The sequence below is a fragment of the Euleptes europaea genome, chromosome 6 (assembly GCF_029931775.1).
Source record: "Euleptes europaea isolate rEulEur1 chromosome 6, rEulEur1.hap1, whole genome shotgun sequence".
NCBI lineage: Eukaryota > Metazoa > Chordata > Lepidosauria > Squamata > Sphaerodactylidae > Euleptes > Euleptes europaea.
Genome location: NC_079317.1, coordinates 65,170,629 through 65,196,759, shown reverse-complemented (window position 1 = coordinate 65,196,759; position 26,131 = coordinate 65,170,629). Strand labels below are relative to the sequence as shown.

The following is a 26,131-nucleotide window of genomic DNA, read 5'->3' as shown; positions in this document are numbered from 1 at the left end:
AAGCCAGGTTGGGTCATATCGGTTGCTTGGGGAGAAGGGAGTCTCTCCATCCAGCCCTTTTTGCCCCACCTTTGGGCCCCTTCCAGGTGTGTGGATTTTAGGATCCCAGTTGTCCTTCCATTGCCTTAGGCATTTGGTAATGGCTGGACCATGTTTGGACATTATTGCATGGCTTGGTGACGACCACGTGGTGGGTTCCTCCTCAAGATTAACCCCTCCAGCGGGCACTTTGCCTTGCCTTTTGAAAACGTGGGTGCATTTACTCAGGGGCGGAACCGCAGAACCACAAGTATATAGCCACTTTTTCTGAGGGAAGTTTTGCTTTGCCAGTCTTGGAAAACGGGCTTGATTCTCTTGGGTGGCGTTTTGGTTTTGGCGCAGGGTACTTAGCTCCCTCCCCTTTAAAAAATTTTGCTTGCATTTTAATTTCATTTGGCTTCATTCCTTTTGAGATTGGAACAAGCTTAGCTTAACTGGGCAGGTTAAAAATCACCCCCCCCCATTTTTTTCCCCGCCTCGCCTATCAGGTCCTGTAGGGAGTGACGTCCTAGATACAATATATGAGAAACATTAGTTGATATAAGGTAAGAATTGTGGAGCGCATTCAGGGCACTTGGCTGCTATCCTCTCTTGCATAGAGAGGCTTGGCTCAAACCACTTCCCCCCTCGCCTCCATATTTGGTTTCCCAGTACGGTGGGTTGGAGGTTTGCACCGGCAGTAGCCTCCCCTTAGACTTAACATTGCTGCAGTGGGTTATCTCAGAGATGATGCAACTTGCCCTGGTTTTAGCCTCAGATTAATACCAGATGGAGCTGTTGCTCAGTCAGATGAACATCTGCTTGGCGTGCAGAAGATTCTAGGTCCAATCCTTAGTCTTCCCCGGTATGGATCTGGCTATGGGTGACATGACTGCCCCTCCTTGTTTAATTGATTATCAGTTTTGGCTGTTGCATTAATTCAACTTGAGGTCACGCATGAATCAGTATTAATGTGGGCAACTTAGCAGCTCGGCTATTGGTGTGCAATTCATTTGGAGGAATAATACATAAAAAGTATATATATTTATTGGGGCTCAGCCTGATGGCCATGAATGGCTGGTTTATACCTATGACTTCAGTGACGATGCAGAGGTGTGAGCCAATTTTCCGGGTGGCTTGAATTCAGTGAGGCCAGCCTTTGGATGTTACCTGTCCCACAATTTTGTCTAGTACCTTCACTTTCTTTGGTGGCAGCTTGCCATGTCACCTGGCACATTCAGCTTAATTTTGCTTTGGGCTTTCTTTGCATAACCTGCCTACTTAAACAGCCCTATGTTTTGCAGAGCATTTGTTGGCTCTGACGTTTTGCCCACTAAGGAGAACATCTCAGGAGCGGCTTGTGTAGGTTTTTGATTGCTTTATTTGTAGTAGGAGTTGGGCTGTGCATAACATCACATTACACTTTGTAATAACATTAGACTTTGGTTCAGGCATGAGTTCACAAACTGTCAGTCTGGATGACTTCCTTAGATAACGCTGTGGCCAAGTATTTTACCTGTCTCCATATTCAGTGCGTCTACTGGATGCAGTTGGAGGAGCTGGTGTTGCTACCTATTCGCTTTGTTATGGGGCTGGGGCTGCGAGGGCACACAGCCATGCCATATGGTTACTGCTCTTATGGCCAACACTTTGGGACGTTATTTGTGGGGTCATCAATGACAGGGTTTGTTACCCCCCCCCAGAGGTGGGGTAGCATGCCAACAGTAGCTGCAAGCAGGTTTTACAACTGGGACTACGTGGCTGGGTGACTGATACGTGGGGTCCTCCAGTTCCAGCTGAGGTGAGGTGAGCCTTGTGAGCAGCCCTCCAAATGGTAAGGGCTGGCAGCCTGTTTCTCCACGGTACCACCTCGCAATGTCGGGGTGAGGGGAAGCCACAACACGCACTCTCAGGGGACCCTGCACAGTTGCTTGACAATAATATGGGAGCCTTTGGACCTGGGGCCATTTCTCAGCTCTTTAGTCTTGTTAGCCAGGCAGGCTGGTGCCCGAAGGGAGATCAGGTGCCCAAACAGGACCGTCAAAGGAAGATAGGAACTGGCTGTTTTTTCTCATGCATTAACCTGTTTTGTGCTTACAACAGATGGAGGAGAGGTGGCGGCTGATTTGACACTACCTGTTGGCTTGCTGAGCACAGATTACCGGGGATTCCTTCTTGTCCATGAATCTCTCGGACAATAACTTGTTTGCCTTGTCATAGGTGCAGGACGGACAAGCATCCTTGAGGGGCCTTTTGGAGTTGGGTGTCAGCTGCTGTTGATACCGCCTGTTGGCTTTCTTCCTGTGAAGGTTTTCCTGAGGAGAGCTAGGCAAGGCTCAACTTCGTTCCCAAGGCTGATGTCCAGTTGTTTCACCGCTACGCCAGAACACCAGCCTGGGTTCATGCCGCCTCTTGCATCCAGGCCATTGGCAAGCAGAAGTCCATGGTTTATAGGAGGGCATTTGGCTGCCATGCAGCATCTGCCCCCACTCAGCTCATTGGCTGAATTGTGGCATGGGCCCGTGGGCACAGATTGTGTGATGGAGGGGTGAGTATGCAGCTAGTCTGATTAGCCTAGCCTCCCGTGCCTGAGTGATCATCCCGTGGCCCTTGCTCAATTGCCCAGGGTAGTGCCGATCGCCGATTTGGGGTCAGGAAGGAATTTTCCTCCAGGCCAGATTGGCTGAGGGTCCTGGAGGTTTTTCGCCTTCCTCTGGGCATAGAGCAGGGGTCACCAATTGGGCACAAGTTCCCTGCAGTGTGCACTGGGGTGGACGGGATGGCCCTTCAGTCCTTTGCTCTGCGCTCTACTGCTTTGCTACATCAGTAGTGGTCTGGACACAGGGATGGGTTCAGGTAAGGGGAGTGGTGCCTATGGGCCAGCCTGCCCAGGGCGGATGACATTTGTAAGTGGGCTTGGGATAGCAGCTCCCCCTAACTTGCGGCAAATTGCCAGCAGTTTGCTTATGGGGGGACTGGACTTGTTCCCTCAACTAAGGATTTTGGCCTTTTGCCAGGGAGAGATCCGTAGAACGTAGGGAGTAAGCCAGCCCACAGGACGGCATCATTTAAGTGGTTCTGCTGGATTTGCAGCCCCTCGGTGTGAGTGAATTTTGATTTGCAGGCTCAGTATTGTGCCTTTGAACGGGGACTGTGCGGTATCGGCTGGTTGACTGGACTTCTTATATTTGTGTGTACGTGCCTTGGCACCTGTGCTTTGACAGGGATCAAAGCTTCATGGACCCCCGGATGCTCTGGTCATACAGGGGTGTGAGAGGACCCAAGGGCCTAGGCAGAGGAGCTGGCTGACACCAGGGCCCAGTAATCTGGCATACCAGTAGGGCGGTCAGGGCCTGGATGGACCTCCAGCGTCTGACAGCTGGCGCAACCTGTGGTCACGGTTACAGCGCTAAGCTGTCGGGATGGCTGTGCCCAGTTGGGGCTGTCAGGGTGGCCTCCCCACAAGTGGAAAGGGACCACACAGCAGGCTGCCGCCCGTGTGGATATGGCCAGACTTGTGGGAGAGGCAGGCCTGTAGAGGAGCTGTGGATGGGGCCAGGCAGAAGGTCATGCTAGCCCGTCGCTCTGGGAGGTCAAGTGATGTGTCACCCGGACATTACGCATCTGAGCGGAGCCTGGTTTCGTCCAGATGGGGTCCACCTAGCTACTTGGGGTAGGGACATTGGGTGGCACGACTTCTACACTTGGTTGCAGCGCTTGGCGTTGGCGGGAGGCGGTCGGGGCCATGTGGCTCCGCCCGGCTCTTGTGGCGGTTTGGCATGGAGGCCGGATCCAGTTTGGGGGGGAAACTGGCCTGCGTGCCTTTTTTCCCCAACAGGGAGGATCCCAATAAGGGATTTTGGGGGAGGCCGGAGGGGACAGGCCAAGATGGAAGGCTGCCATGAACAACCCGGCGGGGCTGTCAGGGGGCATGCCTTGCCATGTGCTGTCAAATGGCCTCCTTCCAAGTGGCGGGGGACCACACAGCTGGCTGCCGCCCTTGTGTGTCCCAGGAACTGCCATCTCAAAAGTGGCCCAGCATGGCTGGGTATTTTGCATCGGCCTGCAATGGTGGCAGGCCGATGGTAGGATAACGCTCCCATGCCATGCCAATGCCTTGCTGCTGCAAACAATAAAGTTGTGCCATTCCTCCAAGCTGGTTGTATGTCATCTTTGGGTCACTCTGCTGGGGTATGGGTTCTCACTCTTAATGGGCCGGGTCCCGCTAGAGCGCCCCACACAATTAGGCACTAGCCCGGCAAACGGGGCTCTGACTTACCCGCAGAGCCCAAGGTTGCTGGGCTGGGCTGTGGCGGGCGCAAGCGAACCGGACCGCCCCCCCCCCGCCCCGAGGGCGGGCGGGCGGCTGCTGAACAGGGGAAGCTCGGGGCTTCTGGCCGGCGCGGGCTCCTCCACTCCTCAGGCAGCTGGATGGGGGAAAGCGGTGTCGGACCAGGTGCTGCTTTTGCAGCCGCGTGCCTGCCCGCCCGTCATCAGAAGGAGCCAGTTTAAACGAGCCAATCAGGCTCGGGCTCCCAACGGGGGGGGGGGGGCTGGCCTCCGGGCAGCCGGACCTGAGTTTTTCACTCAGGTCCGGCTCCCCGGCATTTAAAGATGCCATGCTCGGGGCAGCCCTTAGCCGGCTTCCAATTGTCCCTCCCACCCACCGCTGTATCATACTATTTGAGGTTTGTTTAATTGTTCTTGCTCTTTCGTCACAACTTTGGGCGGTTTGGCATGGGGGCCGGATCCAGTTTGGGGGGGAAATTGGCCTGCGTGCCTTTTTTCCCCAACAGGGAGGATCCCAATAAGGGATTTTGGGGGAGGCCGGAAGGGGACAGGCCAAGATGGAAGGCTGCCATGAACAACCCGGCGGGGCTGTCAGGGGGCATGCCTTGCCATGTGCTGTCAAATGGCCTCCTTCCAAGTGGCGGGGGACCACACAGCTGGCTGCCGCCCTTGTGTGTCCCAGGAACTGCCATCTCAAAAGTGGCCCAGCATGGCTGGGTATTTTGCATCGGCCTGCAATGGTGGCAGGCCGATGGTAGGATAACGCTCCCATGCCATGCCAATGCCTTGCTGCTGCAAACAATAAAGTTGTGCCATTCCTCCAAGCTGGTTGTATGTCATCTTTGGGTCACTCTGCTGGGGTATGGGTTCTCACTCTTAATGGGCCGGGTCCCGCTAGAGCGCCCCACACAATTAGGCACTAGCCCGGCAAACACTCAGAGCTGCATGTGGAGTAGTATGAGCACTCAGAGCTCATCATGGACTCCTCCATGGAAATTTCTTTTCTGCAGCTTGTCTGCGAAGGAGATTGGCTGGGAAAACTCGCCTCCTGATACCTTGTGAGAATCTGATTGGAAGAGAGAAATGCCATTGCCTTGGATATCAGGAGAATCAAAGAAAACAAGATACCTCCTCCTGCTGCTGCTGCCAGTAGGCACCTATACACACACACACACACACACGCACACGCACACACACACATGCATGCAAAACAGATTTGGAGTGGGGGGATCATAATGCTTAAGATTTTGGTTTCCATTCTGGAAAATAATGGGAATGACACAAAACAGCAATTTTCATGTATATTTTCAGCTTGGAAATTTTGGAGTGCACATCCATAGTGCCTGCCATTTCATCTCAAAATTCCAATAGTTCCCCAAAACTGAACAGAGTTGGGGAACCCTGCTGTAGGTACTAGTGCAATACTGGATCAACTTTAGCTGTCTATCTAGGATCCACCCTAGAGGGTCCCATTTAAATAGCCAAAATAAATTTTACTGGTGATTTTACCAGAAGCCCACAAGTCCCCCCCACAACCCCGTGTTTGATTTTGAAGTAAATGTGTTTCACTTTTTGTCATTGATTGTGTTTCAAACAAGTATGAACATCACAAATATATACAGTAGTGTAATCATAAACACCCCTAAACATATATCCTGAAAGGCCAGAAAAGATAAGTAGGATTCACTGAGTCCTGTTCTCCAGGAAACCAAGTATGGAGATTCACTTCAACTTTTCTCTGAACTATTCATTAAGGAAAGACAAGGAGAACTATTCTTACCTTCTGAATTGTGTTCCATGATTTCAGCATCCAGCAGGCAAGAACAGCTATAGGCTTCTTTTACTATGGCAACAAGAGTCCAGGAGACTGGAATAGGGGTGGATCTCCCACTAGGCAGGCCTAAGCAATTACCTCGGGTGCCATTCTCCATCCAATATGGAGGGGCAGGATCAGCAGACCTGGGCCTAGGGTTGCCAGGTGGCTCAGAATTGCCCACCAACCCATCTGCTGGCAGACAGCAAGGACCTGGCAACCCGAGCTGGACCTTCTGGCCATTGCTCCCAGAGCCATGAATTGCAGCATGATGCCACAATAAGTAGCATACCTGGGCTGCTGCACCTGTGTCACTGCTGCTGCTGCTGGGAATGGGCCTTCCCCCAGGCCTCAGAGGCTCACTGCAGCACAAGCAGCAGCCCTGGGCCACTGGGTACCTACTGAGCCATTGAAACTAGGCTAGGGCCTTCCCTTAGGGTTGCCAACTTCCAGGTACTAGCTGGGGATCTCCTGCTATTACAACTGATCTCCAGCCGATAGAGATCAGTTCACCTGGAGAAAATGGCCACCTTGGCAATTGGACTCTATGGCATTGAAGTCCCTCCCCAAACCCCACTCTCCTCAGGCTCTGCCTCAAAAACCTCCCGCCGGTGGCGAAGAGGGACCTGGCAACCCTACCTTCCCTCCAGGCAATTGCCCGCCAATCAACTGGGCTGCCCGCTGACCAGCTGATGGTCAGGGGGCGGAAGCAGAAAGGGGGAGCATGCGCTCCCGGAAATGCTCCAGCCTCCCTTTCCAAACTGCACGCCAGATTGGTCTCGATCAGGCTCGCAGCTTGGAAAAGGAGGCGAGAGCCTTCCTCCTAGCCCTGCTGTGCACATGCTCTGAAGCCACAGAGCATGCACACAGCGGGGCTAGGAAACTGAAAGTAGCATCAGGAGCATGCACCCATCCCTCCACCCAGCCCCACCCATAAGAAGCTCCAGCCCAAGGTAAGTGGGGACCTTGCAACCCTACTCTGGAGGCTGGTGAGGTGCTTCAGGTGCAGTCCACATGGAGTGGGTGGACACTGGCTACTGGTGGCTTGGAGCATGCCTGGCCAGTTTCCTGGCCCACAGCTCAGCATGTGCCCAGGCCATCTGGCAGGGGATTTTTGTGTGCCCAGGCCAGCTGTTCTACGGTGCGGAAAGCCCTTGGACCAGCCCTGGACTCGAATTTGTTTGATATCTGCCACACAGAATAAGAAGGCAACATAGAACACAAGCCTTTCTAGGACCTCATCTTACCCTTACAGATTTTTTTAAAAAATTATTTTTAAATGTTTCTGCTCCAAAGTGTTAACTCACCCCTGATTCATAGATAGGGCTTACAGAAATGATACAGGCTGCATTGAGCCAAATAAAAAGTACGAGTGAAGAAATAAAGGTTTCAACAATCACATTTATAATCTCATAGTCCTTAAAATATAAGAAGAGGTACACCAATAAGAATATTGTGTCATATGATCTCCTCAGCACCCTCCTGACTGAGGCAAAGGGAAAATGCACCCCACATTTACTTGCTTGCGACAAAAGACAACAGAGTAAGCAGTGACTTCAGTTAACCCACAAGTCACTGATTTTGTTTCAAAGCCCTGTCTGCTTTCTGTTCCTTTGGTCATTGCTGCTTAGCAACCTCAACAGTGGTTTCTTAGTCTATATTTATTCTGGAGGGATTTCAGCTCCCCTCCACCCCTTTTGCCTTTTGGAATAGCTTATAATGGAGAATTTTAAAAGGAAAACAAAGAGAGGTTTGTTCTCTTTCTCTTAACATCAGCCCCTTGGACATGCCACTCCACTTTTAAAAAAACTCAAATGGCCTTTGGTCGGTGACAGAAATGCTAGAAATCTTGTATTTACTTGGGATCTGAAATACTAACCTTTACTGTATCCTACCCATTTTAAGGAGCGTGTTTGCGCTTTGAACCCCTTTCCACAAATCACGGCCCCTTATGGGAAAAGACACTGGTCTTTTCAAAGCCTCCATTTGAACAGATGGCTCTGCAGAAGTCTTTTCATTACCCTGGAATATCCTGCCCTGTACTTTACTTCATGTGCTTTCAAGTAGCCATGCAGTTTGTAAAAGGAATCCAAAGAGAGGGAGAGAAAGGTTATGCCACAGCACTGACTCGCGAGCAGTTTCTGCATCATGCATAGAGTGGAAGGAAATGAGCTTCAGAGATTTGTTTCTACTCAATCTTTTCATCAAAAAGTATGGTTTGGGGGGAATAAGTTTGATTGGGGAGTGAAATATAATGATATAGGTCAATGCAAGACTGAAAGAAGAGATAAGGCAGCTCTTGCTATACTGGACTGAGAGGAAGTTGAGTTATCATTTGGGGGGGTGGGGGAAACGGCGGAAGAAAATTCAAGGAAAGTGCCTAAGAGCTCACAATACTGGTTTCTCTTTATTTCCCCACAGTTTTGTTTTTGTTTTTTTCCTGTGTAAGTTTGCCTTGGAGATATTAATAAAGGCTTCTTTATTCAGAAGAATGATTTGCATGTAGGCTGCTTTTCCCTACCCTCAGTCCTCATTAGGCAAAATTTAGCAGATCTGATCAGCTATTTTAACATCCCGGTACAGAACAACAACTCACTTGCCACAATGAGATGTGGTTGTGGGAAGGCATGGCAAAAGGAAAGAGAAAATAATAACTCTGTGCAATTCTATGCAGTTCTCAGTGGCGACGACCCGTGAGTTTTAATTCAAAATCTTACTGCCAAATGTCAAGACTCAAAGGACTGCATCAACAGAGAGCATGGGTGGGCGCACAATTTATTTACTTACTTATTTTATTAATTAGGTGCTTTTTTGTGTACAAAATCCTCAAGGCATCTTACATAATTAAAAACCAAATTACACGAACTCTATTAAAATATATGCCTTTAAATGCATAAAATACTAGGAGCAACAAGCCAGGTCACAATAAAAACAGAAGAGAAAGCTAGCTAACAGGACAATACTTTAAAATCAAATGGAAAATCAAGCACCAATAGATTTGCCAGAAGGTTTTCACTTTCCAGTGAAATTCCAGCAATGAACTCCTTTGGTGCAAGCACTAAACACCTGCCCTGTATACTCACAGATTAAACCTGTTTATGGTACAAATGTGCTAATGAGGGTGTGGTATGTTAATATGGAACCATTGTATCCTGAAGTGATACAATGGTAATCTGCATGGCTATTGTTGACTTTGGATTTCACACATTAACAGATCACTTGATACTTACAGGACAATGATTAGCACATTACCTTTGATACTTTTTTGCAGGACAATGATTCAGCTCAATCCAACCCCTTTCTGACTATATATTACTCTTCCTACACACTTGACACTGAGAGACACTGTCCTTCATTGTTACTTCTCTGAAGATGCCTGCCACAGCTGCTGGTGAAACATCAGGAAAGAAAATACCAAGACCACGGTTACACAGCCCAGATAACCTACAAGAACCAATGAACTCTGACAGTGAAAGCCTTTGACAATATACAGAAATCATTCTTCAATATAAGGCCAGTGTGGTGCTGTGGTTAGTGTGTCACCCAAAGATTTGGGAAACCCAGGTTCGAATTCCCACATTGCCATAAAAGTTAGCTGGGTGATCTTGGGCCAGTTAGAGTAACCTATGTCATGGGATTGTTGTGAGGATAAAATGGAGGCGAGGAGAATTATATAAACTGCTTTGGGTCCCCATTTGGGGTAAAGTCCATTTATAAAGGAAGTAAATAAACAACAACAAATAAACATTAACCTCTTGTTTTCAAACACTTATTGGTCCTAAAACAGAAGAAGAGTGCTTACTGAATACCAGTAGGAAAACAGACCGGGAGAGAGCAGACAAAAGGTGGGCACATATAGGCACTAATCCTAGAAGTGATTTCTGTAGGAACCTGAGGGATCAAGGAGAACCCTTAGCCTAATGACAACCTTGGGTTAGAGCCTAGACATCTATTTTACTAGCAGCAGAGACTTCATTAGCACAAAGAGACCTGTTCCATGAAACATACCTCTTCCCTTGGATGCCAGGCTGTTCAGCATGACCCAAATAGGCTGAGTGATCGGCTCATGTCTGACCAGCACCACTAAACATGGCAAATTAGACTATCAAACATGTTCGTAGTAAAATTTGAAACCACCCAAATGATAACTTCCCATCTCCTCTCCTCAAATTTCCTGCAGCAGTCAGTGAATATAAATTTTTTTGCACAGGTTCAACACACGTAAGAACCTCACTCTATAAGAAGGGATGGGTCAGTTAAATGCCAACCAGCCAACCAGAAGAGTCAAGGAATAAAGTAATCTACACAAATAATATATAGAAAACAGAGTTGCACTTACCTGTAACTGCTGTTCATTGATGTCTTCGGTGCAGACACACATGTGGGACTGCGCCTGCGCGCAGGCCTGCCACCGGAAAAAACTTTATTAGCCTCAACCTCAGATTGGGGATGCCCCTCCCAGCTACAGGCGGGGCCAGCCTTCGCGCCGGAATCGCCCGCATGCTGCTGGGCGGGGCGTCCCCTTCCCTCCTCAGTTCCTTGCCCGCCACCGACCAAAGAGGCATCAGGTAAGTCAGGTAACATACACTAACATTCTCCTTTCTATTTCTCTTTTCTAGGTCGACAGCGGGGTCGGAAGGGAGGGATGTGTGTCTGCACCGAAGACATCAATGAACAGCAGTTACAGGTAAGTGCAACTCTGTTTTCATCTTCTGTCTTCGGTGCAGCCCCACATGTGGGATTTTAATTAGCTTACCCCTTAGGTGGTGGGGTCGACTACGAGAACAGCGATTGAAGAACTGCTCTGCCCACTGCTGCGTCCTTTCTGGCCTGCAGGTCGAGTGCGTAGTGCTTCACGAAGGAATCCTCGCTCGCCCACGTGGCTGCTTTGCAGATCTCACCCATCTTTCTGTGGAGAGCAGCAGACGAGCCCTGCGCCCTAGTTGAATGAGCTTTGATCTCTAGGGGACATGGACTCTGAGCCTGACTGTAGGCAAGCCTGATCGCAGAGACCACCCAAAGTGCTATGGATTGGGCAGATGCTGGGGAGCCCTTTTTGGGACCTTGGTAACAGATGAATAGAGCTTTTTTTTTTTTTGAACGAAGGAACAACGGAGATGGGAGCCGACCGGGAGGGCCCAGGCGGCAGCCCAAGACTTACAGTCTGAAGAGCCGGTAAGGCTGAAGTAAGGCGTAAAGCTGTTGCTTGGTGGCGGCAAAAAAGGAACTGAGGAGGGAAGGGGACGCCCCGCCCAGCAGCATGCAGGCGATTCCGGCGCGAAGGCCGGCCCCGCCTGTAGCTGGGAGGGGCATCCCCAATCTGAGGCTGAGGCTAATAAAGTTTTTTCCGGTGGCAGGCCTGCACGCAGGCGCAGTCCCACATGTGGGGCTGCACCGAAGACAGAAGATGAACAATACTAATAAATAATATACAGAACAATACTAGTCACATGTAAATAATGAAGACATCTCTTTTTTTTCCTGTGCAGGTGTATAGGTATCTTGCCCTCTCTCCCTACTGCCATCTGTTCAGTGTTAGAGGTAGCAGATGCTGTATCGACAATGCCACCCAGTCTCATCTGTGACTGAACCCTGTCTGGGTTTTTCGTTCCAGTAACTATAGATTCTCTGGTGCTTAAATACAAGACCTCACATTTCTCCCAATAGGCTTTGGCTTATATAAGGATTCGGCTATGATACTGAGTGAATTCAAAGTGGGTAGCTTGCTTTCTGCAGCTTAGGAGATAAGCCACGCAATTGTTCAGAGTTCATGGTGTTAACTTTCATGTATAGAATGTGTGCTAAATACTTTAGCTCAATTAACTAATTGAGTGTGTACTTCAGTGTTGCAGGGTCAGAGACCATCACTTTTTTCATATGCCTGCCTAGTTCTTCTAATCACAATAGGGCCTAGATTCACTACAGTGTTTGCATATGTTCCCAATATGACTTGAATAACCTCATCAACAATAATCTTAATAAATCCATGTCAAAAAATAGAATAAAAGTATTGGCTGTGATATTTGGCGTAGCTTTGATTTCGACTAAAAAGAAGACTATTAGCATATGGAAGCGTGTTTCCATACATTAGTATTTTTGTGGCAGGGGTGGGGGACATGTTACCCAAATGGCCCTAATGTGCATATACCTTGACCAAAGGAGAATCCTCCCTCTAAGGGGGTCAAAAACTTATACAACCCTCTACTTAGGGCAAACATTATTGGAACCATATTGCCTGATGTATACCAGGATCCAGGACTTGATCTGACATTTCATAAGGGTGTGCTGATTGTCAGAATAAACTGACATTGTTTTAAAGTTAAGGATTTATTAAGAAAAAGAATAATAGCAAAGGGAATTAGGAAATTGAATATAGAGTTTGAAACACGCACACACACACATTAAAGAGATGTTCTACAGATCCTAACTGCTGCTAAATCCTAACCTAAATAAAGAGTATGAACTTGATGGTTCTAAAGAGAAGTTTGGGGGGAGGAGAAGAGAAATATATACTAGCCTGGTCCAGTGATTGAAATCCAGTGAGGTTTGTCAAGGACATGAGGAAGCCATCTATGTGAAAGCAGGGTGGAAAGAGGGGTGCAATCTTTACAAATGCATGCCTTGGCATGGCAGAGCTATCAAAAGTCACACACATCTTCCCACAAGACATGTTTTCACCCAGGAGTTTCAAGCCAGTAGCTGGAGCCATTTACACAGATGGGACCCAAACAGCTGGAACATGAACCTGAGGTTCTTGGGGCTAACTTTATACCCCAAAAGTGTGAAGACAGAAGCAGAAATAAGCCTTTTCTCAAAGCAGATTGGGATGGAGTAAAAAGGTTCAAAGTCTGATTGATTTGATTTGGTTGATCAGTAAGATAACAGGGATGGGGAAGTTGGGGATATCAATTACTCCTTTGATGGCACAAATGGAATAGCAAGCTTCACCATTTGTTTGGGTTTAATTGGAGGGAGGGAAACAAAATGAAGGAAATAAATACATGAAAATCAGAGATTGATGGGTTGTTGTGTCCGATCAAAGTGATAAGACAGATCCTGTTAGTTTGTGGAATGCTGAATGTAATTAACCGAGACACTGTTATTACCTTAGAAGGGGGTAGTGAGCACACTGGCATTTGTCTTTAACCAAGCATGGAGGTCCTCTCTTTGAAGTGGTGTGATTTGAAGTGCAGTGTTTCCCTTCGGCCTATTCCAATTTACTATCCCAAACTTTGGTAAAGGCCAAATTAAGAAATACAATAAATTTATAGCGCTTTTTGGAAGAATCAGTAAAGGGATCCCAGCTATGTACTTAAGCATTGATCCAAGAGCTTGCTCATGAGATAATAGAGGGGGAGAACACAGTCTCCCCTTAGGAAAGTTGAGGGTGGAGAAGGAGTGAACCTCGGGCCTTTCCCCCCTCCACTTTAAGAGGGGAGCAGGCCACACTCTTTGGCAGCACATATCATAAATGTTAAGCTGGGAGGTGAGAAGGGAGGTGAGAAAATGATGCAAAACCCAAGATTAGGCTAGAAATGATTGACAGACACAGTTTATGTATAGACTGACAGCCCATTCCTGGGGGGGGGCGAAACCTCTTAGGAGGCGGCCAGACCCCACCGCCAGCGTAAGTGCATGTAATCACGAGATTACACACACTTACGCCGGCAGGGAGGGTGGCTCCGCCGACGCCCAAGCACCACGGAGCCATGCCTCTCCCCTCTGCCAGCATGGCCTCTCTGTGGTGCTGGCAATGTCGTAGAGAGGTCGCGCCGGCGCAGGGGGCCGTTCCGGGGGTGGGCCAGGGGGAGGAGCCGCTGGTTAGGCAGCTTCCTCCCCCCTTTCGGCCACTTGCACTGGTGGCCAGAACAGCGTTGCTGTGCCTGCTATTTTGCAGGCGCAGCCTCTTTGTTTTCAATGGGTGAAAAGCCCCGGTTTAAAAAAAAGAAAAGAAAAAAAAGCCGGGATATGGCTTTTTTTTTTTTTGCTTAACGGCGTAGGGGAAACGGCTTAGGAAGAGGCGCCGCAGTGCCTCTTCCCACCCGTTCCCCTATGTCTGTCAGCTTAGGGAATCATACTGTAGCAATATGCAATGGAAAGTCTACATTTATGTAAGAAAGAAGTCATTCGCAGCTCAGACCGTGCTGCCAACAACTCTAGCGCTTCTCTAGGTTTCTGTGTGGGTGCAAAGGTGGGGTATTGTGTATATCTGCATGGACAGAGGCTTCAGATGCCTGTACTCTCTGCCACACCAGCAGAAGCCTCTGCCATCTAAATATAGTTAAAGCACTGATTAGCATTTAGACCGGGGAGGGGGACATTCTGCAAGTGTATCAGGACACATACAATCTTCTCATATAATCGTGGCTCCCTAGGTCATATAATCATGGCTCCCTAGATCAGAAAAATGGGCCACGATCCAGCAACTCCAAGGTAGGGTCTTCTCTCCACACAGGTGTAGCACCATGAAGAGGGGTAAGGCAGAGAGAGAAACAGCAGGTTTGCAGAGCCTTCCAGAGGAGGTAGATCAATGGCCCACACAGCAGAGGCAGTGTGGTGTGGGAGGTAGGGAAACCATGTTTCCCACTTTAGTGGGAGGCCTCCCGTTCCCACTTTACGTTGCCCGCCTGCCCACTGAGTGCTGTTGGGAACATTTAAAAAAAATGGCACTGCACAGGCAGTGTGGCATCATTTCTCACAAATAATCTGGAAATGATGTCACTTTACCAGCATCATGATGATGTGATGCTCTAGCATTTGGGCAAAACTCTATGGTGTGAGGTCTGGTATTTTGGCAAATGCAAGAGACAACTGTGGGTCCATCTGCTCAATTCTGAGCTGAGGAAGAACAGGAGTTAGAAACAAACAAGTAGCATTGTTAGTGATACAGAACAAGATGTCAAATTAACTCAGACCTATGTCAGCACCTATGCACTCCTCCCTCTCTCTGGCCATCTCTTGCCAGGATTTCACGCATTTTAGCCAACCATATCACATCTTTCTCTGGCAAAAAAGCCACCTAATGATCAATTATACCTGGGGGACCAATTTCTCTCGGGTTGTCAAAACTGATCTGCATATGTTAATTCATTAAGTCAAGTAATTGTTCTGTGATATTGGCAAGTACTAAATGGGTGAGGGACAGAATACCAGAGAAACAGATTTCTTGTCTGCATTCCACTGGGAATTCAAAAACAATTTTAAGCCACAGAGAAGCACCAAGTGATAAAATCATTGCCGATAGAAACAGTGGCTCAGAAAGTTGAAATTATATCAGGTTAAAGATTCCCTATATTATTTAATTCCATTATTTTTAAAGGTCCTCCTTGAAGCTTTTACACTTGCTAAATTGGAAGGCAACTGTATTGAGCCATGACTTACAAAATATTCATGAAAAGAAATCATAAACAAGAGGGTCCCTCTGAATTTGTCTTGGGTGTATTAGTGATCTCAACCAGTGCCCACAAAACTGGGACCAATGTGCAAGACTTTCAAGAGTATGACTATCAGCCAGGATCGACCCTTATACTGTTAATTACGTTAAGAGTCTCATATTCAAATTGATGATCACCCATGTAGCCAGATGGAGTTGATCTTATGATGAAGCACAACAAAGCAATTGCATTCCCTTCATTTTCATGCACCTTTCAGAATGTGTAAAGGTAAAGGTCCCCTGTGCAAGCACCGGGTCATTACTGACTCATGGGGTGACATCACATCCCGACATTTACTAGGCAGACTTTGTTTTACAGGGTGGTTTGCCAGTGCCTTCCCCAGTCATCTTCCCTTTACCCCCAGCAAGCTGGGTACTCATTTTACCAACCTCGGAAGGATGGAAGGCTGAGTCAACCTTGAGCCGGTTACTTGAAATCAACTTCCATAGGGATCAAACTCAGGTAGTGAGCAGAGCTTGGACTGCAGTACTGCAGCTTACCACTCTGCGCCACGGGGCTCCTTTAGAATGTGTAGCTTTCCAGAATTGTGGCAGACATTTTTTTTCACTTCAACACAAAAATATCATACAACACAAGCCTACGCATACTTCCTTTGGAGTAAATTCCACTTAACTTAGTGGGGCTTACTTTCAAAGCAACATACATAGGATTGGACTCCCTGGCTGGCACTGACCATAGCTTGTGTGAACTTGTCTGGGATTTGTGGTCAAAATCCTCAAAACCAAAATCTCACTAAAGGATTCATTTGTGACTCCACAGAGAACATTTCAAGTCACTACACTTCTTATAAAACAATTGCAGATGGGATGAGATATAAATAATTAGAGATGGAAAAGAACCTACCAGAATACCTAGTCCATCTTCTGCCCTTCTTGCTTTCTGGCCATTAAAGCAGGTGCTCTAGAAGTAAGGCTATTTACTCAAGTCAGATACGCAAGGGAATTATTTCTTGGGGCTAGCAAGATTGGATCGAACCCTCTTGTTACAAACTGCCAGTCTTTCTTCATAGTCTCAATCTGTTTAAAAATTGAAAATAAAATGTGTTTCAGTATCACGTATGCATTAATACTGAATTACTAGTACATTTACCAAAGGAAGCTATCATTGGTACCAGAAACTATAAAAGCCAACCCTGTCTCTCAGATAAAATCAGTAGTTAAGGGGTAAGCACTCTGAGATGGAGTATATAGATAATTTGGGAGAGGGCACAGATTATAGGATGTTACCAAACAATGTTTTTTTATCTGAAGCTGAGAAGTACAATGTCCATGCACATACTTGAAAGAATGCACAGGAGGAGTACAAATTTTATATTGAACTTTGAAATAGGGTCACCAGGTCAAGTGAAACAGTTCTGGGGATCCAATCACATCAGAGGTCCGTGGACTTGCCAAGACATATGACTTGTTTCCATATGATATTTAAGTTAGGCTGGCGTAGCATGAGGAAGCGGGGCGGGGGGGATCATTCTTTCGGGGCCAAACAGTGGTTCTTGACAGCCCTCCCAAAGAAAATCATATATATGGTCCTTTTATCGAGTGCTGCTGCTTTCAAAGAAGAAAGAGGACCTAACAGATAATAAGCATACCTTTTCCCTCCTGCTTTCAGGGGTTCAAGAAAGCCAGTGGCTTTAGGTGAGGGTTCTTCTTCCCTTTTGAAACCTCACAATTTTTTCTTCTGTTACCAATAACTGTGAGGGTTTTTTAATATTTCTTGAACCCCACACCTTGTCCCCTTTGTTTGTGCGAGGTGAAAGCTTCCCTTTCCTCCCACCCAGATGAAAAGAGGCTGTAGCTGATTTTATAATTATTAATACAAATTGAAGTTTATTATTTACAGAGACATAGATTCATTACTTTTCTTCAATAGAGGCACAAAGCTTAGTTGGTTAGGAACAGTTCAAATCTTAAATGGTTACAGGCACAGTACTTAGTTCTCAGTACCGTCTCTACAGGCAATTCAGTAAATATATTCAGACTTTGTTCAATATATTCATTACACTCAATATACTCAGTGTGGACTCAGTTTACCCTTGCACAAAGAATACCAGAGAGTGGAGGTTTATCCAGCTTTCCCACTCGTCAGATTTGCCTATTTCGATTTCAAGACAAGTAATTATGATCCCCCCTCCATTTTATCCGATACATGACAATGGCATATGCACAGTTCCTAAAAGTTCATCACTCTGTGAATGCAGAGATTTAAAAAGAGAATCTAACAACTGTTTCTTTCTCAACTCAGGTCAGAGGGTAAAGTATAAGAGCTAGCAATGTAGGCATAACCACAACTGGCCCAGCTCAATTGTTATAAAAACTGTAACCCCTTGATTGGTAAATTAAGGGAATTTTAAATATTATTATGTCGCTCATGTCATTAGACCACACCTTATCAGTGTATGGTAAAACTACAAGCATAAAATAACAAGCTACTATTTAGTGAATCACTGCAGCTTCCAGAGATCCGTAGCTGGACTCTAATGTATTTTTGACATTGTTATCCCTGCCTCCACCTACCCCACTGGTGCCAGGGTCAGCAGTACAAGATTTTTTTTTTTGGGGGGGAAGTATTATTATTTCTGGTTGTATAACTGGAAGTGATGTCATGCACTGCTGCAACACTCTAGCAATCCCCCAAAAAAACTCTACAGTAAAACCACAGAGGGTTTTTTTTTCCGAGGGCGGGGGTGTTACAGCATCCAGTTTTGCAATCAGAAGTGACATCATAGTGTTGTGCAGCACTAGCCCTGCCACTAAAATCTCCTGGGGGTTGCCAGCTTTCCTTGACTGGCAACCCTATTTCCCATAATAATCAAAGGGGAACTTATTTATTATGGATCACGAATCATATCCGTACACCAGTAAACAAGATATTTTAATAATAAAGTGAAAGGAAGCCAGTGGGTTAAATTGTTGAACTAGGACTGGGAAGACCTGGGTTCAAATTCCCACTCAGTCATGAAATACATTGGATTACCTTGGACAAGTTTCTATCTCCTAGCCTAATGTACCTCACAGGGTTGTTGTGAATATAAACACAGCTGTGAAGAACCATGTATTTGATGCCCTAAGCCTCTTTGCAGAAAACCAGGATAAAAATGTGCAAGAGACAGAAAACGCGGACATTTGCTATAAAAATGCTGTCACTACTAGAATCTCCCTCTCCCTGCAAAGAGTGTTCTTTTTCTCCTCTTTATCTCACTAAAACAGTATTCAATCCATTTCCCTAGGTCCTAAGTAATAATAACATGTGATGTGTTGCTCCTACTAAAAATAAAAATCAGCAATAAAGAACATCAACATTTCATTATTATTATTATTATTATTATTATTATTATTATTATTATTATTATTTGCTGTCAAGTCACAGCTGACTTATAAAAACCCCACAGGGTTTTCAAGGCAAGAGACCTTAGGAGGTGGTTTGCCACTGTCTATCTCTGCGTAGCAACCCTGGACCTCCAAATGCTAGCCAGGGCCAAACCTGCTTAGCTTCAGAGATCTGATGAGATCAGGGTAGCCTGGGCCATCCAGGTCATTTCATTACAAATACACAATTAGCTTGCTTTTTCAAAGCAAGTGAGACATCAAGGGCATTAAGAAAGCAAAGGTTAGAGGTTTTCTCTGCAATTTTCTGCACTGCAATCAAATAACACTGAATAATTATATGCTATTAAGTAAAAAAAAAGTAGTAGGCGAGGGGCTGAGAATTGAGAACATTAGAACAAAATTTGAGCACTCAAATGTCAACACTGCTGTAAATTCCTAGGATGCGTAAGATCAAAAGAGTATCTCCATATGTCAGAACATCTTTCTGTGGCCTTACGCTTCGATAGTCTAAGCAAAGTAATCAAAGTATTTATGCAACGAATTCAGCCATTTGTCCTGGCTGATGTGTTTCCTTAAACCATTCTGCTAATTTTTAAATGTTATTCTTCATTTGTAATGATTAACTGAATTAATGGATCCAATTTTTTTTTTACAATTTATGAAGGCTACACTTAGCTTCTATACCACTTTCATTGTATGTGATTGGTCACCACCAAGCTTTCAACATGGGTGGTGGATTCTTTGCGGTGGACTCTGATCTGGAGAACCAGGTTAGTTTCCCCACTCCTCCACATGAAGCCAGCTGGGTGACCTTGGGCTAGTCACAGTTCTCTTCAAGCTCTCTCAGCCTCACCTACCTCACAGGGTGTCTGTTGTGGGGAGGGGAAGGGAAGGTGATTGTAAGTCGGTTTGATTCTGCTTTAAGTGGTAGAGAAAGTTGGCATATAAAAACCAACTCTTCTTCTTCTTCTTCTTCTTCTACTACTACTACTACTACTACTCATAGAATGGGTAGGGTTCACAGTGTCCTGCACTATTAAGGGAACATGAGAAGTCCTGGCCTAGGTGGGAAAAGCTAATTTTGCATCTTCTCCCTATGTAGGGTTGCCAACTGCCAGGTAGTGGTCAAATAAGACAGTAGTAGGCAAAAGTAAACAAGCAAAAAAACGAAAATTGCAAAGTGCTGTCACTATATTACACAAGTGCAACAAGATAAACAAGCAAGGCTAAGCAACCGAGGTTACAAAGCAAAGTAGCAGAAACAATAGGCTAATGCTAATAAATATGCAAAAGTTCATATGAAGCGTATAGTTGCGTTCTGGTCAGTTCTTCAGACAATGGAGAAGTAGGTGGTGGTAACGCGGCTCCGGAAGTATTCCAGCGCTTTCGCTACACAAGGTAGCTTCATCAGCCACGAGGGCTTAGTTGTACAATTCCTAGGATAAAGTTGGAGCTCCCAAACGGGCTGCTAGCAAAAAATTCATACGTGGGAAATTTTTTGCTAGCAGCCCGTTTGGGAGCTCCAAATTTATCCTAGGAATTGTACAACTAAGCCCTCGTGGCTGATGAAGCTACCTTGTGTAGCGAAAGTGCTGGAATACTTCCGGAGCCGCATTACCACCACCTACTTCTCCATTGTCTGAAGAACTGACCAGAACGCAACTATACGCTTCATATGAACTTTTGCATATTTATTAGCATTAGCCTATTGTTTCTGCTACTTTGCTTTGTAAGCTCGGTTGCTTAGCCTTGCTTGTTTATCTTGTTGCACTTGTGTAATATAGTGACAGCACTTTGCAATTTTCGTTTTTTTGCTTGTTTACTTTTGCCTACTACTGTCTTATTTGACCAATACCCATTACAGTAGAGTGAGTTATTTGTATAACTGCCAGGTAGTAGCAGGAGATCTCCTGCTAATACAACTGATCTCCTGCTAATACAACTGATCTCCAGCGGACAACGATCAGATCACCTGGAGAAAAATGGCCAATCTGGCAATTTAACTCTATGGCATTGAAGTCCCTCCCCTCCCCAAACCCCACCTTCCTCAGGCTCCGCCCCAAAAATCTCCCACCAGTGGCGGAGAGGGACCTGACAACCCTATCCCTATGCCAGCATTAGCCCTCCAGAAAACTGAGGTATTGCTAGCATGGGAACAAGTTTCAGTAGGTGCTTCTCCAAAGTGAACAAGACCTATCACATTACCTGAGCAGCACAGGAAGGAGGCATACTGCTGTGGTCTCTGTAGCAAAACTGTAAAGCAAGATGGGAAAATGAGAAACAGGAAAGGGGTGACTGAGATACAAAAATTCGAGGATAATTCAAATGTTTCCTGGTCCCCAATGACATGTACTTTGTTAGATTTATATGTGAATCTCAATGTAAAACTCGTTGGCTGTCCCAGCTGAGATGAAAAGTGGAAGATCCAGATATTTGATAAATTGCTCATTATTTCCCATCCAATTAAAAAAAATCACTAAATACGGTATACTGTAGCTCAGAGTTATTTTTGTTCAAGGAATTGCACCAAAGTCTACGTAGTAGCCACGTGAATACATTTGAACACTACCTATGCCTCAAGCTAATAGTGCAATCCTATGCAGACTTTATTCAGCCTAAACTCATTAATTTCAACAGGATTTAAATGAAGTTACTCTGTATAGGATTGCACTGCAAATTGCAGAGCTCTAAACAAACTAGCTGTCAACCTGTTGCTGTCCACAACACTGCTGAGTATATCAGTCTAAAACCTGAAAATGGCTTCACCCCCAAGTGACAACATTTTATTAGCATCAATACATAACTTACTGGAAATGAGTTCCCATAAATCAGGTAAGAAACACCACCATAGGATTGCCAGGCCTGGCAACTGACAGGAGACTGGGGTGGGGAAAGCACAAGGGAGCAGATGGGGTGACGTCACTTCATGGAGAAACTCAGACGTGACAATATGCCTCTCTAGAATATTTTTTTGCAGATTCCTAGAGAAGACTGATGTCACTTCTGGGTTTGCCCCATATCCAGGGACCAAGCAAAACCTCAGCCTGAGGTTCTGTCTCAGTCTTGACACATGCCACCTAATAATAAATACCAAGAGGACACTATTACTAAGTAACTGTACTTACAGATCACAGGAAGAATACATCCCCACACCTCTTTTATTCAACATTAACGGAGTTATTAAGAAGGCATTCCAATCTTTCAAAGTAAACAGTGCAACACTAAAGCTTTCTGGTACAATGCAATTATTTCCGTAAATAACATATAAATGCAGTATATTATGCCAGTCTTAAAGGAATGAATGTTGATGCAGATGCTTCTGACAAAGTTAAGATTTAGGCAACATTATTATTGCAACTTTGCCAAAGTGACGAGAGCAAAGTAAAGCATCTTAAGAACTGGCTGTGTATCTTTCCCCTTCACACAGAAAGAAACAGCTAGTGCTGTGGTCTAATGAGTGGTTTAAGTATTCTGGCAAACCAAATGAGGTTTGTCAAGACAGGCTCTAGGCAGTATGGAACTGCTGCAATTTTACAACTCATTGATTACCAGAATGGGAACTGCAAATGGCTTTCCACGTTGAAATGGAATCAAACATAGTCTTTATAGATAACAGCGTTTCTAGCTTCCTCGCAGAGAAAATAAAAGAAAACAACTGTGTAGGGCATTGTCTTCCCTTGTGTGAGTCATGCCTGACTGACCTTTATACAGGCTAATAATAAAGCAATGCACAACAGAGGTTGTAATTCTGTGGGTAGTTCTGGACTAGTTTACGTCAAGGAGGGGGGTAGCTCAGTGTCCTAAGGCACCACAGATATGTGTATTTTTCAATAAGAGCAACATGACATTTACTGTATGGGCAAGGCTAGAATTGCCAGGTTCCTCTTCGCCACCGGCGGGAGGTTTTTGGGCAGAGTCTGAGGAGGGGAGGGTTTGGGGAGGGGAGGGACGTCAATGCCATGGAGTCCAATTGCCAAAGCAGCCATTTTCTTTAGGTAAACTGATCTCTGTTGGCTGGAGATCAGTTGTAATAGCAGGAGATCTCCAGCTAGTACCTGGAAGTTGCCAACCTTAGACATGGCAAAGGCACATTGTCCAGCAAATATCACTGCAATGATGAGAGAGAGCATTAAAACTAAGTTAAGGAGAAAGGTTTAGTATTACAAGAACGGTTCAGTATTACAACAATGTCTCATTAGATCAACCAGTGATTGTATCTGCTTTTTAAAAACAAAACAGTCAAGCAATTCTCCCCTAGAGAGCTCATGTAAAAGAGACTGGTCCCTCTGCAGCAATTTGGAGAGAGATGGAGATTTTAAAAGTGGAGTTACAGTAAGACAGAGGGTGAGAGAAGCCTGGGTTCCCGCAGAGAAGTAGTCTGCTGACGGCAGCTGGTACACTGAGAAAAGCAAGGAGTAGAAGAAGAGGAGCCCTGTTGGAGTCCAGTGATGTGAGACATGAGCTGGCTGAACAAGTTCCTCATTCCCCCATGGTGCTGAAACGGGAGCTGACAAGGCCTTACTACAAGCTGCTCCTGGACAAAGGCAGACGCAGCAGAAGTTGGGGATGGAGACAAGGCAGCTTAAAAAGCGAAATTTTACAAATATTATTTAATTATTCATTTACTTCATTTATACCCCACTTTCTCCCCATCGCTGACCCAAAACAGATCCATTTTATCTTCACAACAACCCTGTGAGACAGGTTGTGACTAGCCCAAGGTCACTCAGCAAGCTTCCATGGCAGAGTAGGGATTTGATCCCGGGTCTCCCAGATCCTAGCCTGACAATCTAATCACTATACCACGCCGGCTCTCAAACAGCAAACAAGATCAATTTAGAACAGTTTAACAATCATTAGCATTCTAAAAACATTTTTTTAAGAGTCATAGAGTAAATAATAAATAAAATATTTTAAAAGTCCTTCTAGAATTAAAAAATAATAATCAAATCAGGTTGGCAGTCCTTTGATGAAAAAGTCATTTGGAGCACAAGGTGGTGGGGGAGCCATTTCCACAGAGTAGAAGAAGCAGCAATTGGGAAAGCCCTTGTGTGGATCTCCACCAACTTAATTTCCTCACTGGGATTCCTGAAATAAAACTTCCTCTACTAGCCTCAGAAAATGAGCCAGAACATACAAGTGAAGGCAGTCTGGTAGATACCTTGGTCCCAAGCCATTTAGAGCTTTAAAGGTTATCACATGCACTTTGTATTGGGCCTTTAAAGCTAGCTGGCAGACAATATAATTGGTAGATACAGCTGAAGATTCTGAACTGTCTTCAAGCAGCAGCTCTGTGTAGAGTCTTCGGACACAACAGTTTCATGTACAGTGTGTTGTCCAACTTGGATGTATGTGACAGCGATTGGTTGCCAGCTCTTGGGAGATACAAATCTAGCAAGGAGTAGGACCCACCCAGGAGTGCAGCTTGGCAGTATCCACCAACCCAGGGCAAGGAAGGGGTGGAAACCTGGTCCATAGGGCTCGTCTGAGAGATAAAGTCTCAGAGCCAACATTCTGTTCATCTAAGGTGCACAGGTATTCCAGGTTTTTACACACATACACACACAAACACACATACAAACACACACACACACACACACACACACACACACACACATATATATATATATATATATATATATATATATATACACATACAATAATATATGTATTATATGTATATATATAAATAACTACAGGCCAGCCCAGATAAATCTACTGCAATCCATATTTTTACTCTGCCACATGCTCGAGGCAATAACTAAAAGGGCAGATAACTCAAACACCTGAACTGACGGCAGCAGCACTCCTCTCTGGATTTCCGTGCTCGTGCCCTCCCTCTCCTTACACCCAGGGCAAGTGCCCTCCCAGACCTCTCCAAGATCCAGCCCTGAGTGAAAGAACTAGAATTTTATAACTATAAGTTATTATAACACACATGCATGCACCAGTATTTATCATAAAGAATTTAGTACATATTCTGGAATCAATCAATTTTGGGAATAGAAATTCTGAGGCTGAGAATCTCTCGTTTAAAAGTTAATCATTGAATTCCTAGTAGAAATCAACATTCATGCAGAGCCCATCTCTCAAAGATGTGAGCCGTGCTTCAAAACAGCTACTGAATCCACAGCAGAGTTTTAAAAACCCGCTCAAAGCAGCTCATCACTCAAGATAGGGAGCCATAAACTTGTCTTATGCTTAGGGTTTCTTGCTCTGGGTTGAAACACCTGGAGATTTTGGGGGCAAAGCCTGAGGAGGATGAGGTTTGAAGAGGGAAGGGACTTCAATGCTATAGAGTCCAATTGCCAAAGTGGCCATTTTCTCCACGTGAACTGATCTCTATTGGCTGGAGATGTCCAGCCACCACCTGGAGGTTGGCAACCCTACTTATGCTATTCATCAGTTCAGACCAATCTATGGCTGAGATGCTGAAATCCATTTATAGTTAGAGTAAACAACTGCTAGGCTAGATGGACAGTGGCCTGACTCAGGCTGCTATGTTCAAGGCTGCAACCCTATGTCCACTTACCTGAGGACAAGCTCTATTAAACCCCATCTGATATCCACATGATCAGACTGAACATCATTCAGGTTTCCTGAAAAATTCGGGTCCATTATAGTCTATGGGGATTTTTTTTTTCAAAGCTCCTGTGGTGACATTGTTGGAGGTAGGGTCCCCAAGTCTGGGGGCTCCCTTTGTATCTGGGGCGCAAAGCATGATGTCGATGCAAATTAGCTTCCAAACTGAGGAAAAAGGTCTAAATGCAAGAAAAATAAGGCACAGAAAACATTTCTTTTGGTGGCAAATGACATCCTGTGAACAGTCCTTTATTATGGTAATCAAAAATCTGATTTCAAAAGATGGTCACAGTGTGGGGAAATGAAGCATCTATTCGAGGTGACCTTCCGTTTCAGAGCAGGTTTTTGGTGGGGGGTGATATTGGAGCCAGCTGAAATCATGACCAAGGCAGCTCTTGTGAAGGAAATAGCTCATCTGCATGGGTTTGCAGTCTTCTTCAAAAGCCTGGTGGTATCAGCAGTTGATGCTGGCACTTTTTAGTTGGAAGGTATATCCCTCCGGACAGGACTTGGTGAGCCCCGTCTTTTATAAAAACCCTTATGCTTGATCCAGATCAACTTGCTGAAAGGTTGGCCAGACCAAGTTGGCTCCAATTACACGATCCCCATCTCAAAAGGGCCCCAACTATGGGACCCTAAAAAAACAG

The 26,131-nt window shown here is 45.6% G+C and overlaps 1 protein-coding gene across 1 annotated transcript in view; it reads right to left on the bottom strand.

Moving 5' to 3' along the window:
• Positions 1-16,592, bottom strand: part of LRRC4C (leucine rich repeat containing 4C) — a 122,025-nt gene extending 105,433 nt beyond the window's left edge. Inside the window, exon 1 of the mRNA XM_056851061.1 lies at positions 16,420-16,592. The gene's annotated coding sequence lies outside the window, so the exon portion shown is untranslated. The remainder of the gene's footprint in view (positions 1-16,419) is intronic.
• Between the last annotated feature and the right edge of the window lie 9,539 nt (positions 16,593-26,131).